Here is a 19121-nt window from a genome sequence, read left to right as displayed (position 1 = left end):
GGCTTTCGGAGAACTCCCTGTATATGAAATTTCAAAATTATTAATTTATGTGCAAATTACAAAAAAAATTCTTTTAAATTAAAAACCAAAACTATACTGTTAAGAAAAACAAACAAAATTAATGATTAATTCATTTTCATGGATTTTTCTTTTTTTTTCCTCTGTTTTTTTTCAAAAGTTCATTCAATTCTTTCTCTTTATGAATCTAACTCTGTTTGATAACAGTATACTGCATGTATCTGCCATCTGTTGTCGAAACTTAACACTACTTGAACTTTGTCTGTCATCAACACACTAACGAATGTTTCCAACCTAAGTTCTTTCTTAGAGAAATTGAAACTGATATATCGGCATTTAATTTATATATACACACCCACTATAGTATATTTCTATGCACTTGCACTGTGGTTTTTAACTTGAATTCACTAAAACACTCATACACTAACACAAACTGCATTATAGTTTCAGCAAACTTGACCTAAATTAATCAACATAGTTGGCAACTCAATGTCAACTTTTCATCAACGCTTTTATGCTAAAATGATGATCATAGCAAAACTTCATCTCTCTTCTTCTCTTTCACCGACTTCCGTTTAACCTTGACCAGATTACACATCCACTCTACGTGTAAAGCGTCCTTCCAATCCATAACGATCTACGTGCACTCTTTGTCCATTTACTCTTACAGTTTTATTGCATGAAATAATACCACCTCGATATCTTAATTAACCAATTCACAGTCCAAATGTGAAATAAATGTGATTCTGAATATATTACTTTTTTTAAAATTAAGTGTGCGTACGTGATGTGTGATTACGTGTGTGACAGTGTTATATTTTTTTTCACATCCTTTATTCTTCTATACATCATCTCTACTTTTAATGGTAAGTACTCTATTTTTTTATTTTCTCTATTAGTTGGTATTATTTATTTACTTTGAACACTATTTATAATACTATACACGTCTTATTTAAAAATATTTTTATTCCTATTATTAATTATGTTTCCCGTAACCTACTTTCTTTAATTATTTTTATTATTAAATTACTTATTTATCACAATTCACTGTACACAAAACGTTTTTACAGATTCGGGATTTTTACTGATGCAGATTCATATTTCCATGAATCTGGGAATAGGCTTTGGATGATTACTTGCGGCCATACTCGCAAGACATCTATAAAAATCATTTTGCATACAGTTACTTTATTTATTTAATTAACTTTCGTTACTACTATTTATTTATTTATTTAAAAAAATATTCAATTTAAAATCTCCATTCTTCTCCATACTCAAAAATATTTTATTATGTATTTATCTATTTAAGTTTGTCAAAATCGGGTATAAAATTAAATTAATAAAATTGATATATCTAGATGTTATTTCGATAATAAATAGTACATCTATTGTACTCCATAATCGTCTATTCTTAGTTCTTAACTTAAACGTCTTTAGTTATTGGCCTTATAACATAAAACTATCTAAGCTTTCGTCACTTTCAGGTTTAATCAATAATATCATAATAATTAATAATATAATATAATAATCTTAATAATAATGTAATGTTAATAGCGCTAGATAATACTTAATTAATTCATTTTGCCAAATGGCCTACGCTTTGAAACGATATCTCCGATCAGTTTAATAAACATGATACTTTAACTCGTCTCTTAATGTTCTGTATCTATTAAGGGTTTCTTAGCGAACTGCATATAGCAAAGTCCTATTTCCCCTAAAAATATCTCTTATAGTAAACTTCTTATTTATAGCTATAGCTAGAGCTCTCTATCTTTCAACTAGTATATATATTCTTTGCTTACTCATTTACCTATTTATTTAGCTAGCTTCTTTTTTTCATTAACATTACTATAATATAATAATCATAAATTTAATAATATAATAATCATAATAATAAGTAATAATTAATAATTAATAATTGTCAATTCCTGCTATAAAAATATTTCAAGATTAATCAAAATCTCGACTTGTCATATCCATATTAAACTATTTATTCATCTATTTTCTATTAAATTAGCTATCTATTTCTCTATTATCTTATTTTCCTTCTCTTTTCCTCTTTCCAGATCTATCCATCTCTAATCTTTCATTTTCTCATTCCTTAATTAAATGTCTGTGATAAGCCTATTTTTGTACCTTTCCTTATCCTAGAACTTAACTACTCTAACTTAATCGCTAGATAGCAAGCCTTATTTTTCTCTATTCCTAATTTCCTTAACATTTAAATTATTACTATACCTACAATCCAATTAAAAAAAATTCAAAATTTTGATCTTTCTAAGTACTCAACTAAATAGGTAAGATTCACGCAAAAAAAAAATCACTGCTTTGCGAAACGACAAGTAGGTATCTAATTCCTCTCTGTACCGCCTTAATGTCGCCGAAGACTTATGTGTTTATTTTAAATAAACATTTTCGTGAGAGGTTTGGCGCACTCCCAGTTCAACGTCACGAAAATGTGATTTCTAACCTACCTAGGTTTTCCTATCAAGAATTTCCTAATTGTGATGAATATATTTATTAAAATTAAAACTTAACAACTACACATTTAATTTCATCAATCATATTTTTTTTCATTCTATCTTGCCTTTATTTCTTCTTATTTACTAATATGCTATTCTTCTTTTTTTTTCAGATAGCTTCTTAGTCATAATTACTTCCTTTATTATGTCGTTATTTAATCATATTTAATACTTTAAATTCTTATTACTTTAACAATGTATCGTTTATTATGTCATAAAGACATCTTTATTTATTAAATTCCGATTCTAGTATTTACTTCTCTTTTAAATTCATTTTTGAATTCCTAATAATTAATAATTACACTTATTTAAATTTTACTAATAATAATATACAAATCTATAACCCTATAACCTTAATAATTTACTATTGACTAACCTATTCTTAAAATTAACTATAATTCCTATGACTATAATCTTACTTACTTAACTATTTATATATATATATAACCGAATCCCATAATATAAAACTCACAAATATAACTAATACTAATACTATATACATTCTAATGAGTATAGTCATAACTCGTAAATCTACATTTGTTCTAAATCTCTAATATTTACCGTAACGCCTCTTATTTCTCTCCAGAAAGAAATTTGCGAATGCTACTGTGTCTAATAGTATGTTCTCCCTTGATATAATTATCTTTGATTTCTTTTCCAATGATCCAAAAGTACTGACTATATCCGCAATCTGAATTGCGTCAGAGCATTCAAACGTATTCTTAAATCGTTCTAGCCAAGTGTTAACCCTTTCCTGGTCCACACACTCTCTAAAAATTCCGCATATCTTATACGATACGCCATCCAACTTCAAACCAAAGAACGTGGCGTTCTTTAGACTTAACGACACTTCCACCACACCTGATACTACTGACATAAAATGCCTACGGTATCCTAATTCTACCAGCTTATTTATATCTAAGTCTTTTTGCTGAAAAGTAACCATGTACCATTTCTGTTTTTTCCATACTTGTCTATTTTCTCTAATTACTTCTTCTTTTTCTGAAGAATACGTCGGACCGTATTCATTAAAACTTCGTAGTACTCCCATATCTAATCTATAATACCGACTGTCAGAAAACATCGTTGCCGGTTCGCCGTTATCCTGAAGAACCGGATAATGTTCTTTGTGGTTATTTAATAAAGACAACATGACTATCAATGATTTTAATTCTTACAACTTATCAGTATGGGTGGGTGGTGTGGGTTTAATTTAATTGTTACTATTACCCGTTAACTTAACAGCCTTGACGTTTGAACACAATCTAGCCTAACGCATGTTATTACTCTTTATATTCTACAATCCTTGGCGTGCAAGAGGTCGTCACTTAACTGAGATTGAACTCCAGTATCTCCGCCATGACAACATACTACTGTATCTGGGATTGAACCAATGACCTATTTTTAACTAGTACTGTACTGAGATCTTTACTAGGCGTAAGCCTCGCAGCATCTCGACCATAACAACATAATACTGGCTTTACTAGGATCGCTACACGGCATAAGCCCCACAGCATACTCCACCATAACAACATAATACTGTGGATATAGCGCTTGAATTGCTATCACCGGGAATCGAACACTAAGCATCTGCACCATGACAACATAATACTGTATGTCGTGCCTGATATGCAGGGATGTACAAGTTAAATCACACAGTATTAGTTGCTTCTACCTACTATCTAAAGCAGGTAGGAATACATTAAAACTCCTTCTATCTCCACCAACCTACAGCGTAGGATTTTCATAGAACAACATGCGAAAGGTAATACAATTAATTATAACTAAGACAGTTTACCTTTAGAGTACTCATTTATTCAGTTATCTTTTATAGTAGAATTTAATAGGATGTTGTGATGTGTAATATTAAGTAAAATAGTTAACTCACATTTCATAGAACTGTTTAGTGAATTGGTCAATGGTAGAATATCAGGGTTGGATTATTACATACCTCGATGTACGGGGTTCGAACTTCAGGCTTCGAAGTTCGTCTTCTGACTTCCTCACAGTGGATGGATGTCCACTGGAACGTAGTTAACAGCTGATTCCCAATAGTGGCTCTATCGAGAATAATACTTGGATACTATTCCAATACTGCTCATGGAGACTCCTACACAACTCCTCCAAGACTAAACCTTAGCGACTGATCCTAGACTGCTCCAAGACTGATCCTCAATAATCCTCTTAGAGACTGATCCAAGACTGATCCCAATTCCGTCCAACATTAACTTTTTATCATCGTGTTCGTGATGACGAATTTGTTATTCCTTGATTACAAATTCTGAAATTTTCCATCTCTGAGCCGAAATTGTGCTGATTCACAATTTCTGCATTTTCTCTCATTGACCAAATTCTCCAGACAGCTTATGTCTGCGAAATTCACACTTTTACCTAATTTTGATATTGTGTCTGTGTTGACATGAATTTCTACAACGTTTTACATTTATTTGTTTCGTATTTGTTTTTGTTATTCTTATGACACTGCAGACTCGTGTCTACTCCTTGAAGAAACAACAAGCATCAGCAATGCGTAATACGATGATATAACATGTCTGCAACCTAATTACAACAATTTAAAATAATAAACAAACATTTTACTATTTCCTTCTGAAACCAATTAAAGAGATTGAATAAATTTTGATCTTAAAATCTTCCATAATTTCAGCGTACCGTGACAATATATAACCAAGAACTTGTGCTTTTAATATTTTCTTCATAATTACTTGTTTTGTCTTTTCTTTTCACTATGAATGTAATAAACTATTTGTACCCTTGTAGCTAGTTGATTTTCCTTTAAACATATATACACTGTCCTGAGTGAGTGAGCGTGTGAATGCATGATAGATTTAATTTAGGTAATTTTAGTGATATCCTTTGTCATATTAACATCTGTAATATATGTGACATGTTTTAATAGATGTGTTAAGGTAAATAACCTAGGTCATGAAGGACCGCTACTAATGGTTTAAATCGGCTCTAGGAGTGAAACGGAAATAGCAGGATGAGCCTAAATACGACATCTTTCTTCCAGGAAGTTGAGACTCTTATTGATACGATACATAAATTTATATTGAGTTTATAAGTCTAATTTTTTTTTCCTTATGGCTAATTCATATGTGTGGTCGATCCTAGAGAACAGAGTTCAGATGCTGGATGGTTATCAATCACCGGTTGGAATAACAGTACAAAGAATGATTTCACTTCTCTCATTTCCAGGTCTAGGTCTGGGCAACCCCACGATTGTGGTGCCTGGAGCTAGGTCTGGGTGGTATGAGGGAACATGTGTCTATTCCGAAGCATTCCAAAATTGATTAGTCGTTAATAACATTTAGAATGATTCATCTTTCAACGACTTTCCCGACCTTTTACTATATTTTCGGAATTATCCAGTAATCTGTTTCTTATTAAAATACCCTATTTCTTTTCTTTCTTCTTTTCCTACCTCCTTCTTTTACCCTTCTACTTTCTTCTCTTTCTTTTCTATTTCTAAATGAAAGAAAACGGAGTCATGATTGAGAGTAGTCGCTATTGGCACGGTCAATAAGTTGTTTAGATGAGTTTTCTTCGGGAGTCCGATATGGAATAATCAACAATAACAAGAAAGTTTATTGGAATTTACTTTATTGGAAAATAATCCGGATTTCAATCAGTAGGTGATGTTTCGTAATCGTCCTCGTTAAAGAGAATTAATTTTAGCGACTCCTCTACATCCACTTCTTCTTCGTTTACGTTTTCTTTCAAAATTGGCGACCGTGACAGGACCTGTTGCCCTGGAAACGGCGGTTTCTATGGCAACGGACTTAGTCTTTCTTTCAAATTGGCGACCGTTGACATCGGACAGTTACCATGGAAACAATTGTTTTCCCTGGTAACGGATCTGAAATTATTTATTAAACACTGTTTAGGATCGAGCACATATTGACTTGGCCACAAAAAGGTGAATAAAAAAAAAGTCACAGTGAGATTAAATAATTATAGTCATTGGCTGTTCTGCTATCTTTGTCTCTCTCTGTAGAAAGGGGGAAATGAAGGAATTTGTCAAAGTGAATTCTAAAATTTGAAAATGCTGGAAGTTGACCCAAGGAGGGAATTAGATAGGAGTCCCTTAATTTATGAACAGTACCTGAATAATAAGTATTGTTAGTCTATAAGTATATAATTGCATGTGTTTATATTGTGTCTTTTTTGTATGGAAGCTATGGCAACCAATAGAGAAGTTGTATCACACGAGAACGCGGAAGTCTCATGTACACAATGTACGTTAGAAGGTAATGAGAAAAGAGCTCGCGTCTCCCGTAGGCTAGTGAGGTGTCATGAGTGTGGGCTGAAATGGATTCATTTCAGTTGTACCAATTTAGAGGATACTGCTGAAAATGCAGAAAAGGTCCGGGCTGGTGAGATAGTTAAATACTGTAAAGAATGTGAGGGGAAGCTCCACCAGTCGCGTGAACCCATGAGTTTATCCTCTGAGAAAGAAAATGAACATCCCGATTCAGACGGTGAGCGAGGGTATAGTACCCCGAAGAACCGAGGCCAAATATCTCCAGTGGAGATATCTGACCTCGATGATGATGAAAGAAATGGGGATTCGATTGGTGATAAACCCAAAGAAGAGCAAAGGAAGACTGTGTCATCTAATAATGACGCTCTCCTCCTTTCATTGCAACAAATGCTACAAAAAATAGATGAGAAAATAGATAATAATAGCCTGGAGATGAGACGCGAAATAAATGAAAAAATAGATAAAAATAGCCTGGAGATGAGACGCGAAATAAATGAAAAAATAGATGAAAATAGCCGGGAAATGAGGCGCGAAATAAATGAGAAATTTGACACCTCGAAACGAGAAACCGAATCTCGATTCGAGGTACTAACCCAGAAAATCGACAACATATGTTCGGACTTTGCTTCCTCAATAACTACGTTGAGAGAGCAAACGTCTACTGAAATTGATTTGGTCAGATGCGAGGCTCAGCAATCCCTAAAGCAACTTCAGCAGGAGGCTGAGGGTAAATTAGATCATGTAAATTCTGAAATTGAACAAATAGATACCAAATTGCATAAGATCAACAATAAATTAGAAACACAGCAGGCCGAAATTGATAGTTTAAAGTCAACCTTGTCAGATTTATCACTGGAAACCAAACTGGAAGTGACTGACCAAAAAATTTCGAAAATTCAGAACGAAATAGTAACTATTCAAAAAGAAATAACGAAACCTAGTCGCGGAAAACCAGAGGTAACCTATCCTTTCCCCGGTAGCGATTCCTCAGAAATATTACCTGCTATAACAACTACCTGTAGCGCAGGAAAAGAAAATTTAATGTCAGTTGATGCACGGGATATTGCGACGCACTACCCCATGCATCGGTCAGAACCAAAGTCATGGTTTAATTCCAATAGTGTGCCGAATCAGTCGAGTGTTGTGACGACTACGGTCACTAGCGTGAGTGCTCCCTCCTTACATGGAGGTATACAATCACATAGCGTGTTGCCGGGAAGAGGAGATGGGTGCCATTCTCAGTCGTTGTTCACGGGTGCGATTGGTCCGGGGATGGAGCCCAACATATTCAATACGACCAACAGAATCCCTTTTAATTACATGGGTAGTTATAACACCGCTACGACGTCGTCAGTGGTAAATCCGGTGACTACTCCGATTGTAAAGGATAATATGTTAATTCCCACGAACTATTCCCCTGCTTATGTTAGTATGGGTTCCAAGGTTTCGCTGAGGGACATTGAACGTTTTCCCACGTTTGATGGGAATATCACCAATGGACTGCCTCGTGTTTTCCTGCGACCTAAAAGGTGAACTCACAATTTCCAGAATCTTAAGCTTTTCAACTGTACCGAGAACAAAAAACGGGAACTTCTATCTCAATACCCAAAGTGAATGTTACACTGTCTCATTTGAGTGTATGAGTGTATGAGTGAGTAGTTAGTTTATTAGTATTAATACATGTTAATTCTATTCAACAAAATTTTGTTATTCAAACAAAATTTTTTTAACGACGCCGGGGAACTGTAATATGCCATTACAGTCTAATGAGATTATGTTTTAATAGGAGGGTGCCCGAAATTTTTTGTACCGACTGTACTTGACGTTCAACAAAAAAATTTCTGGCTGTTCATATAATTCATAATATTGTTCGTTATTCTATTTCAAATTAACATGGAAAACTGTAAAAAATTCATTACGGATTATAGTTTTGGGAATCAATATCTTTATTTATATATTAAATTAGTTATAAGTCTTGTATATGGATGTGTAAATGGATTATTACAATTCTTACGGTGTCAGTGCTATCTGAAAATATAGATCCACTATTGGACGGAACTTTCAGATTAAATAACCAATCTAAAATTCGACAGAATTTTCAGGACCACCCTTCACCTCTCTTTTAGATACCTAGGTCCTTCTAAAAACTAGTTTAATCCAGATTTTACCAAATTTTATTTGTTTCAAAGCCCCACCGCCAAAAATGCTTTGTTTTGATTGGATGATATACCCACGCTATGATATTAGGGCGCAATTATTTTCTTTCCATGCCGGGAAGTGTTACTGAAGACACTAGATTCTGATCGTCTAGTTTAAAAAGTCGAAAAGGAGCTAGAAAAGCTGCAAACAAGGTAATATTTGGGATTTTATTAACATGTACAATCACTGGAAGTCTTGAGGAGCCATGAACTATTAAATTTTCATAGTAAAACTGGACTAAAAAGCTGAAATAGTAAGTGCAATATAGTGACGCCATGATTGCATCCACCGATCGCTATGGACAGGATTCAGAAGTAGTGTGATTTCCGTTTCCTTTTCCTAAAACCGGTTCTGAAGATCAGTGTTTTCCCCTGATATTTTTCACCTTCCAATTTTCCTGCTAATTGAGGGTTACAAGACCTGTCCATTATAGATTTGTTTATGTAGGTAGCGAGTGATTTTTTTAACATACATGGCGGCATTTAATTTTGTTGTAGTTAGTATAGTAATCACAATGCACGTGTAAATTTACAGTAAGGGCTCCTATCTGACTCCCAAATTGGGAGTACGGCTTCCAGCGGAATGAGTTGAACATGTAGTTTGTTCCGGGTTCCCGCCCCTTCAGGGCAGGGGTCCTATTGTTAGTCACCACTTCGATAGGACCCCTGCCCTGAAGGGGCAGGAACCCGGAACAAACTACATGTTCAACTCATTCCGCTGGAAGCCGTACTCCCAATTTGGGAGTCAGATAGGAGCCCTTACTGTAAATTTACACGTGCATTGTGATTACTATACTAACTACAACAAAATTAAATGCCGCCATGTATGTTAAAAGAAAAATCACTCGCTACCTACATAAACAAATCTATAATGGACAGGTCTTGTAACCCTCAATTAGCAGGAAAAAGAAATGAAATGAAATCTTTAAGTTTTATGTCCCACGGTTATGCCGGTTAGGCTAAAGGAGACGGTGATGATGAGTGATGAATGAAATGGTGGAATGAAGAAAGTGGGAGGAAACGGGAGAACCCCGAGAAAACCCACGCACACGGTGTTTGTCCACCACAAAGTTCACTTGGCGGGGGCTGGGATCGAACCCGGGACCCCAAGCACCAGAGGTGAACGCTCTACCACTGAGCCACCGCGGCCCCAATTAGCAGGAAAATTGGAAGGTGAAAAATATCAGGGGAAAACACTGATCTTCAGAACCGGTTTTAGGAAAAGGAAACGGAAATCACACTACTTCTGAATCCTGTCCATAGCGATCGGTGGATGCAATCATGGCGTCACTATATTGCAGTTACTATTTCAGCTTTTTAGTCCAGTTTTACTATGAAAATTTAATAGTTCATGGCTCCTCAAGACTTCCAGTGATTGTACATGTTAATAAAATCCCAAATATTACCTTGTTTGCAGCTTTTCTAGCTCCTTTTCGACTTTTTAAACTAGACGATCAGAATCTAGTGTCTTCAGTAACACTTCCCGGCATGGAAAGAAAATAATTGCGCCCTAATATCATAGCGTGGGTTTATCATCCAATCAAAACAAAGCATTTTTGGCGGTGGGGCTTTGAAACAAATAAAATTTGGTAAAATCTGGATTAAACTAGTTTTTAGAAGGACCTAGGTATCTAAAAGAGAGGTGAAGGGTGGTCCTGAAAATTCTGTCGAATTTTAGATTGGTTATTTAATCTGAAAGTTCCGTCCAATAGTGGATCTATATTTTCAGATAGCACTGACACCGTAAGAATTGTAATAATCCATTTACACATTCATATACAAGACTTATAACTAATTTAATATATAAATAAAGATATTGATTCCCAAAACTATAATCCGTAATGAATTTTTTACAGTTTTCCATGTTAATTTGAAATAGAATAACGAACAATATTATGAATTATATGAACAGCCAGAAATTTTTTTGTTGAACGTCAAGTACAGTCGGTACAAAAAATTTCGGGCACCCTCCTATTAAAACATAATCTCATTAGACTGTAATGGCATATTACACGGGCTACCCCCTGAATTCATCCCTGGTCGAAATGCAGAACAAAAGCAGCATATCTGCAACAGAAGGACCCATCCCTCTTCACCTCCACTCCTCCTCCCGCCACACACACACACCAACAAACACTTTTAACAAGCGAATATGTTATTGCAGCGGAACGCTTAAGGACCCCACTCCAACTAGGGCATGTCTCTCTCTCTCTCTCTCCATATATATATATATATAATTATATACATCTGGTGTTCTAAAAATGGCGCCCACGGACCACAGAGCACTATTCTACAGGTCAAAATAAAGCAAATATATAGGCCTATGCAGCATCAAGTCTGCATACTTTTTTGATGGTCGTCTGAAGAGTAATACCAGGGGCTGCTAAATATGCGATTCAAACTGGCATTGGCCGCTGGAAGTGTGACGTCACGCGGAAGAGAGAAATCGCGTCTTCTGCTTTTAGCATATCCTTTTTGTATGCTCCGAGTGTGTTCTAATTTCATTTGCTTTTAAACTACACAGAAAGGAAAATATTTCTAATTCTAACACTACAAATACGCAGAGTAAATTGCTATATTATAATAAATACATATTAATGTTAAAATTCACTCATTTTTATATATATTTTTTAAAATATTGATAGGAAATGTTAGTGTTAGTTCTAATTGCAGCCCTCAGAAGAAATCACAGAACCGGGATTGCATTGGGTGTTTTTCTTTGCATTGTGTTTCTTCATTGTTTGGATTTTATATTTTAGGTTGAGATTGCTTACACAAATAAATATTGTTGTTTTCAGATATGTTTCTACTATATTTTGGGTTTAGTTCGTGGGAATACAATTGAAGTTAGTGCGGCCGAACCCCAATGAGGGGTAATCCCGAACTCATATGAAAATATGCCCGAACAAAATTAGTAAACGCAAGTGCCAGGAGGCTAATTACTGCAAGTCTCATTAAAGGATCTGAGCCAGAACCCTACTAAGGACGAGCCTGAATGAAGGATGTGAGCCCAAGCACAAATGAGTACAAGCCCCGCTAATACCAGTGAGCTCGAATGCTACTGACAAGTTAAGGGTCCAAATGGATGAATCAAGTTGCGGGATGAGACATAGTGTGTCTTATAGATGATGTAGAAATATGTGTATGTGCAAAGTTCTAGCGGTTGAGCGCCATAAGAAACGGAGGGGGAGGGGTCAAATTTGGAGGAAGAAGGCCTATGCTATGTTATAGAAATACATCAAATAAAACGTTGAGTAGTAAAAATATTGAAAGATGGACAATGCAAACAGTAGTAGTTGGACTAGTTGCACATATTGGCAAAAGAAGAATGGGCAGAGTAGATCATGAACCTCCGCCGCCATCTTGAAATCAGCCATTTTGAAATCTGTGATTTTTTTTTTTTTAAATGGAAAGGTAGCTCCGAGGAACCTAGTTAGTGCTAGCCTCATTGAAGGATATGAGCCCAGTATGCGAAATAAGCACGAAGCACGAACTTCAACGAGAAGAAATAGCGCGAGCTCCACTAAAAGTAATGAACCCGAGCCCACATTAGTGCACACTAGTGTCAGTGAGCTTGAGTCCCATTGATGTGTGATCTCGAGTCCAATTGACGGAAGTGAGCCCACGCGAGTAAGCACACGAGTCTAATTAAGATTAGACACCCCGAGCCTAACTAATCGCGTGCTCGAAAAAGATCAGGGTGCGCAATCACCAAGGAGCCTAGTGAGAGCGAGCTTCAGTGAAGGGCATGAGACCGAGTAAGCGGGAGCCTCATTGAAGAATGTGAGCCCGAGCTTCAGTAAGAGCGAACCTTAACGAGAATAGTGAACAGTTTCCCCACGGAAGGTAATGAACCCAATGATAAATTATTGCAAGCCCAACTGACGTCATTGAGCACAAGGCCGTTGATGGTAGTCACCCCGACTCTAGTTCAGGTTAGTGAGCCCAAACCCAATAAACGCGTACCCTAATGAACTTAGTGAGCGCGATCTCCCAGCAGGCTAGTGAGTGCGATCCTTATTTGAGGTTTTGAGTCCTAACCCAAGTGGGCACGAGCCTCAACGGGAATAGGAACGCGAGCCCCATTGAAGGTAATAAACACGAACCCATAAGCTGCACATGTAACCATTATGAACGTTAAAGCGAATATTTAAATAAGAATAAATGCAATGAACACTACATGTTGGCATACGGAAAACCTAATATTTTGAGCGAGTATTACTGGCGGAAAAGAGAGCAGCCAATCAGGTTTGTTTCGCTTATTTTTCGGCTTCACCGCGTTATGGGGACAAAATGGACAAATCCTCTTTTATAACATCTTTGCTCGTTCCACAGGATCAGAATTCATGACTCTAGTTATTTAAATTTCTTTCAAGTTTTTTCAACTTCATATGTTTAAAAAATAAATTATTTTCTCATATTTATTTCCATGCCAATTTGATATATGCAGAGAAGAAATTTCATGAGTGCGGAGCTTTCTTTTTTTTTTTTTTTTTTTTTTTTTTACAGGAAGCTTAAAAAGTTCCTGTTGTAAATGTCTCATAATCTTTCAGTAAGAAATTGAATAGAAGAAATACGAGCATTGTTTACATTAATTCTGTCTGCGCGTTTACACCGAGAAACCCACTGTCGTTGTATCAAACAACTTTTTTTGGAAAGCGGTAATATGTTATATCTGGAATCTTCCCGCCCCAATTCGGACATTGAGCAATAGCACATTTATTATAATTTTATTCATTTTTGTCTCAATAATTATCCATTCTTTATAAATTTCACGCATCCACACCGCTTCACTGTATTACCTACAATGTATGTGTTTCGTGCTCTCTTCCACGTGACGTCACGTCGCGCAGGAATTTTGGGTAATTTTTTCTCTCGATAACAGAAAATGTGCTACCTGTAATACTCTATATACATTGGTCTGAAGACGTGATTTACACTATGTGGCAACGTCGCATTGCAGATAAAGACCATACAATTAATCTTCCATCAAATAATTACACCAATTCCTGCCAAATGGCAGTTAAAAACCAGTATAACGTTGATACCAGTAGCGTATTTTGTGGGCTACAGGACCTACCGGCGGTTGCTCTAGAATATTGCAAAATAAAGTTATTATAATATATACAAAATTATATTGATAATTTTATACTTTAATATCTTCTTTCAATGATACAAGTTTCTGAGAATTGTATGCATTTAGAAACGCGTTGCCTTATGCAGAATTGTTTTGAGATATGATTTGCGTCATACTAAAGGTCTGACTACTGCAGGAAACATATGTTAGTCGAACTCTTTAGTATGGCACTAATCTCGCGTCAGAACAAGTCTGCATACCCGCGGAATCTGTATGCACGCAGTCTGTCTCGCTCTTCGATATGACAACGCAGCAGGAAACCACTCTCTATAATGTATGTAGCTACTATAGCAAGAATTGTATTAGCGCATTACCCTTCGCTCCACCACCTCCAGCAAACAAACAGGCTGCCAGTTGGGCGTGAGCGAAGAGTAAATGGGACTTATACGAGTAGTGACGGTGCATTTTGGGGTGCGTTGAGTTATCTTCGGTATCTTCAATCTCTTTCCGTAGCGGTTTGCGTTAATGCAAGGAAAATTTCGTTTTTTTTTTTTTTTTTTACAGTATTTTGCTATAGTTGGCATAGCTGTTATAATTATTTGATTATTTGCGTTTTGTTGGGAATACTTTTACACACTCAGGCCCGTATCCACGGGGGGAGCTAGCCCCCCCCTAAACGCTGGCTGGCCCCTAAGAAAGTTTTACGGTAGGCTTGCAAATGAACTATAATATGATAATGAAGTATAATATGATTGGGTCGGGCCCCCCCTAACTTCTACCGGCCCCTCCTAAATTCTTGGGCTGGCTACGGGCCTGTACACACTGATACGATTTCGTTGGCTTATCGCTTATTTCAGCATTCTTTATTACTAAGACAACTTTAACTCTGGTGGGTAGGGTTACCAGCCATTCAAAACAAAATGTAGAGATACTTCATGCAACAAATGAAGGTTGAAATGTACAATCGTTTTTTAGTAATACCAGGGCCGGCGCTAGCAGTTTTGTCGCCCTGGGCCGTACTTTCATATGCCGCCCCTTTAATCCGCAAACCTTATTTTAGACAGAAAACGTTGAAGTGTCAAGAAAAAATAAGACACTCCATTTAAAAACATATATGAAATTAAAAAAATAAAATAAAATAAAGAAAATTAAACTACCTCTCTCGAATGCTTACGTAATATTTAAACGACTCTATATATGACAATATTCAGTATGCTCAATTTCGCTCTATATCTGTGATATACAGTAGCGCACGCAGAAAATAAAATAAAAATATGTTTTAGTCACGACCAAGAATATTACTTTTTAAGCTTATTATATATCGAAAGGTGTTTCCAATAGAGTATTGTGCATGAAGATAATATAGTGAATCATATATTACGGCAAAATTAAGTGATTAGCTTAAATCTTATAATGTACTAAAACACAATAGAGATACATAAATTTAACATATCTTAATTGAAAGAAATTTTTCTTGCTTTGATATGAGCAAATTCCTTTATCACATTCGCGTAGTCCAATGCGAGCAAAGTCATGTTCCTTAATTAATTTTAAAGTCCCTTTTGGTGAACTTTTAGGCTTAATTATAGCGGATAACATTTTCAGTTCGTCTTTCAAATCACTGTGGTTAATATCTTTCGATTCTTCGTGTGTTAGAAGGCTGGCAAGTTTAGTATAGACCCTACTTATCAGACAAAAGTTCAAGTGGCATATCTTTAAGATTACTTATATCGCAAAGAAAATCGAAACACTCGCTGTGATGTTTAAGTTGCTCAAACCTTTTCCTTAAAGCTAATACAATCGCGTCTAGAACTTTGTAATAAAACTCGATCTTGTATCTTATTTGTGAACTTTCAGTAGCTTCATCCTCTGTCTCGTACTGAACTGTCTCTTCTTCTTTCGACTTTGAGCTTGCACTGTATTATCTATTCGTGAATCACCTATACCAATACTAAAACCAACTCTATCGCATCAACTAAGTTATGGGGCGTTTACACTTGGTCGATTTAGTCGCACGACTAAATCGACTCGCTGCATTTGTCACTAAATCGAAGTAACTAGGCCGAATCAGATCGATGGATGTGTTCAATTATTTCAACCACAGAAAATAGAACGTCTTTCAATTCAGTTGCCAGTCGATTAGTCGCTTTCGATCAACAAGCGATTAAGTTGAATTCCCGTTTACACGGTCGATTAAGTTGAAAATGACGTCAATTCAACTGAATCGAACGCAAATCGACTAAGTGTAAACGCCCCATAAGAGTGAAACTTTGCATCATTTCTGCTCCTTTTAAAGTACTCAGATATATTTTTAAGAAACCCGACTGTATCCAGCACATGAGAATCAATGCTTTGGAGATTTTTGCTTACTATGTTTATGTGGAGTAAAAAATCATACCAGACAACGAATGAATAAAGGGAAGTAAAGTCACGCAGCTGATTTGCTATACACAGAACAGAGCATTGTGGGTGACCATTCTATCTCTTCTATTGTAGTTACTTATTTGAAGTAAGGCACCCTAAACTTCCCCAATTTGATATCTAACTGGAGTCAGAGCATCAATTTGGCTCTCCCACCTTGTGGTGCTTAATGGCTTGAAAGTGAGACTAGCGTGGCCCAACGTTGAACTGACGCAAAAAAATCATATTTTTTTTTAACTACACACAAAAAAATAGTAAAATGAAACGACGTACTGAGATGAGGGTTAGTGAATGACTACTGCAAACAACAAGAAGGCTCGGAAATTTATTTCTAAATTCTCTTCTGGATATCTCAAGAAAAAAATATGCTGCACGATTTCCTATATTCGGAATGAACAATTTGTAAATTGGTTAAAAACTCGCTGCTAGAACTAAATGTCTCTAGACGTTGTACATGCTGTAGGTCTCAATTGGGAGTGTACTTTTTGCATACTTGGAGTGGAACGTTAGGACATTGCTGAATAGAACAAAAATATAAAAGACACCTTGATCATCTTATCCATTCTATTTGAAAATCTTATCTACGCCGCTGCAAGCGAAATATTGAACCTGAGATACCTGTGGCTAATAGTTTGATAATTGAAAATGAGAGGATATGCTCTGAATTTCCTAAGTGAGTATTTTCCTGAATGTGAGTGAAGTAAGTTCAATGACATTCTCAGGTGAAAACTTTGTTTTTCCCATTTTTGGGCCGATTACGAAACATATTTTGATAGTATTCTTTTCTTTTTCAAGTTTTGCCGCCCATTAGACTTGCCGCCCTGGGCAGTAGCACGGCTCGACCCCCCCCTCGCGCCGGCCCTGAGTAATACTAATATGATAATATGTTTTGCTAGTGAAGAAAAATTTATATGTATCTACTTGATAAAAGAAAAGTGTGTTGTAAGGTTTTTTCTTATTTTGAAGACTATAATAACGTGGAAACTAAACTCCAATTAAATAATAATAATAATAATAATAATAATAATAATAATAATAATAATAATAATAATAATAATAATAATAATAATAATAATAATAATAATGTCAAATTTTCTTTAAAACACTGTATTTAGTTGTTAATTTAGAAGGCGAGAGTTCAAGATTTTTGAAGAGTTTTATGTACAGAGACTTAACTGAGCTCAACTGATTGTCTTGTGACCCAGCCTTACAATAAAGAAACACACATACAACATCTTTATAATACCATAAAGAATTTGGAATTACTTGAATATTAACTAGCAAATTAATTCCAATGTTTTAAAGAAGAGTCTTAGTACACTCGCCTACCTAGCCAACTATAAAATCAGATGTTACAGTATATTCTATACCATACGGCTATCAGCTCTTTTGTGCATTACTGACTTTGGCAAACATAATAATATTTTGTTCTCAGTCAGCTCAGCAAAGATTAAGTAATATTTTTGGTAATTTAAACACATTTTATGTAGTAACAGAATATTTGACATTACATACTTTAAGTGGTAAAATGTTTGTTTGTGTATTTGAAACATACCTTAAAAGTTAGAAAAATAAATTAATATAAATTTGTTATTCAGATAACTTTACGTTAACTTCTTTCTAAAATATAATTCCCATAAATTAGGAGCTCATGCATCAGTGGCGTATTTAGCCCCCCCCCCCGAAATCTTACTTACTATAGTAAAGTATATGAAATATATTGCAGAATTTTCACATTTTCAGGCAAAGACCCCCGAAGCAAAATCGTAAATACGCCACTGTCATGCATAAACAACAGGTAACATTTATTGTGGCGTACTTTTTGTGGAAGAACAACGTGTAATTTGTATTCTTAAGTGTAGGAAACTGATACGAAGTTTCCAACTTGTATTTATTTATTTTCAGTTTTAAGAGTAACAAGAGAGTATCTTTCTTGATCACTACTTAAGTAGCATGGTGTGCAGTTTTACAAGCTGTCATCTACCTTATGATATTATTTTACTTCATTTTCCTTTTTTTAAAAGAATACCTTAATCCAGTATTATTATCATGGTGCATGTCCAAGTAATCGTACATATCAATAATATACCCGAAAACTGCTACGCCTTAAAAAAGATGTAAACACATGCACCAACTGTACAATAATTGTATGTATATTCACTCTGGACGATACTTGCGGGTTGGCCCCGTAGGGAACTGGCGTGAAGCGACGGTGGGTATAAGTCTTAAACAAAGATGATTTAGTAACTACAGTAGCTACTCCTATTATAACTTAAAAGCATTAACCTCTCCACTAAAGCCGGAAGTATTATAAATCTACTACCACTTCTGGTTTCAACATTACTTGAGAAAGTATATAATACCATATAAACAAACTCTTTGATGGGATGTACACGTAATACTGTTACTTGTTTTTAAGCATGGTCTGTTACATTATAGTCTTTTGTAGTTTGTCTTAGGTAAGCGTAATTCTAGCTTCGTTTCCCAGTATGAATCACAAAAGTTTTGGCGTTAATCCAGCACCTCCAACAACTGGAGATATACTGAAGTTAAACAGCTATAAGACAACTACAATTTCGAAATATTGATAGGACGGGAGAAAG

At 35.5% G+C, this 19121-nt stretch overlaps 1 long non-coding RNA gene across 1 annotated transcript in view; it reads left to right on the top strand.

The window, feature by feature from the left end:
- Positions 1–570: 570 nt before the first annotated feature.
- LOC145662679 (uncharacterized) overlaps positions 571–19121 on the top strand; it is a 199594-nt gene continuing 181043 nt past the window's right edge. The window contains exon 1 of the long non-coding RNA XR_014127078.1: positions 571–884. This is a non-coding gene — a long non-coding RNA (uncharacterized LOC145662679). The remainder of the gene's footprint in view (positions 885–19121) is intronic.

The sequence above is a fragment of the Thermobia domestica genome, chromosome 10 (genome assembly GCF_964235325.1).
Source record: "Thermobia domestica chromosome 10, izTheDome1.hap1.1, whole genome shotgun sequence".
Classification (NCBI taxonomy): domain Eukaryota; kingdom Metazoa; phylum Arthropoda; class Insecta; order Zygentoma; family Lepismatidae; genus Thermobia; species Thermobia domestica.
Note: the sequence above shows the minus strand (reverse complement) of the source record. Positions and strands in the feature narration are given on the sequence as shown.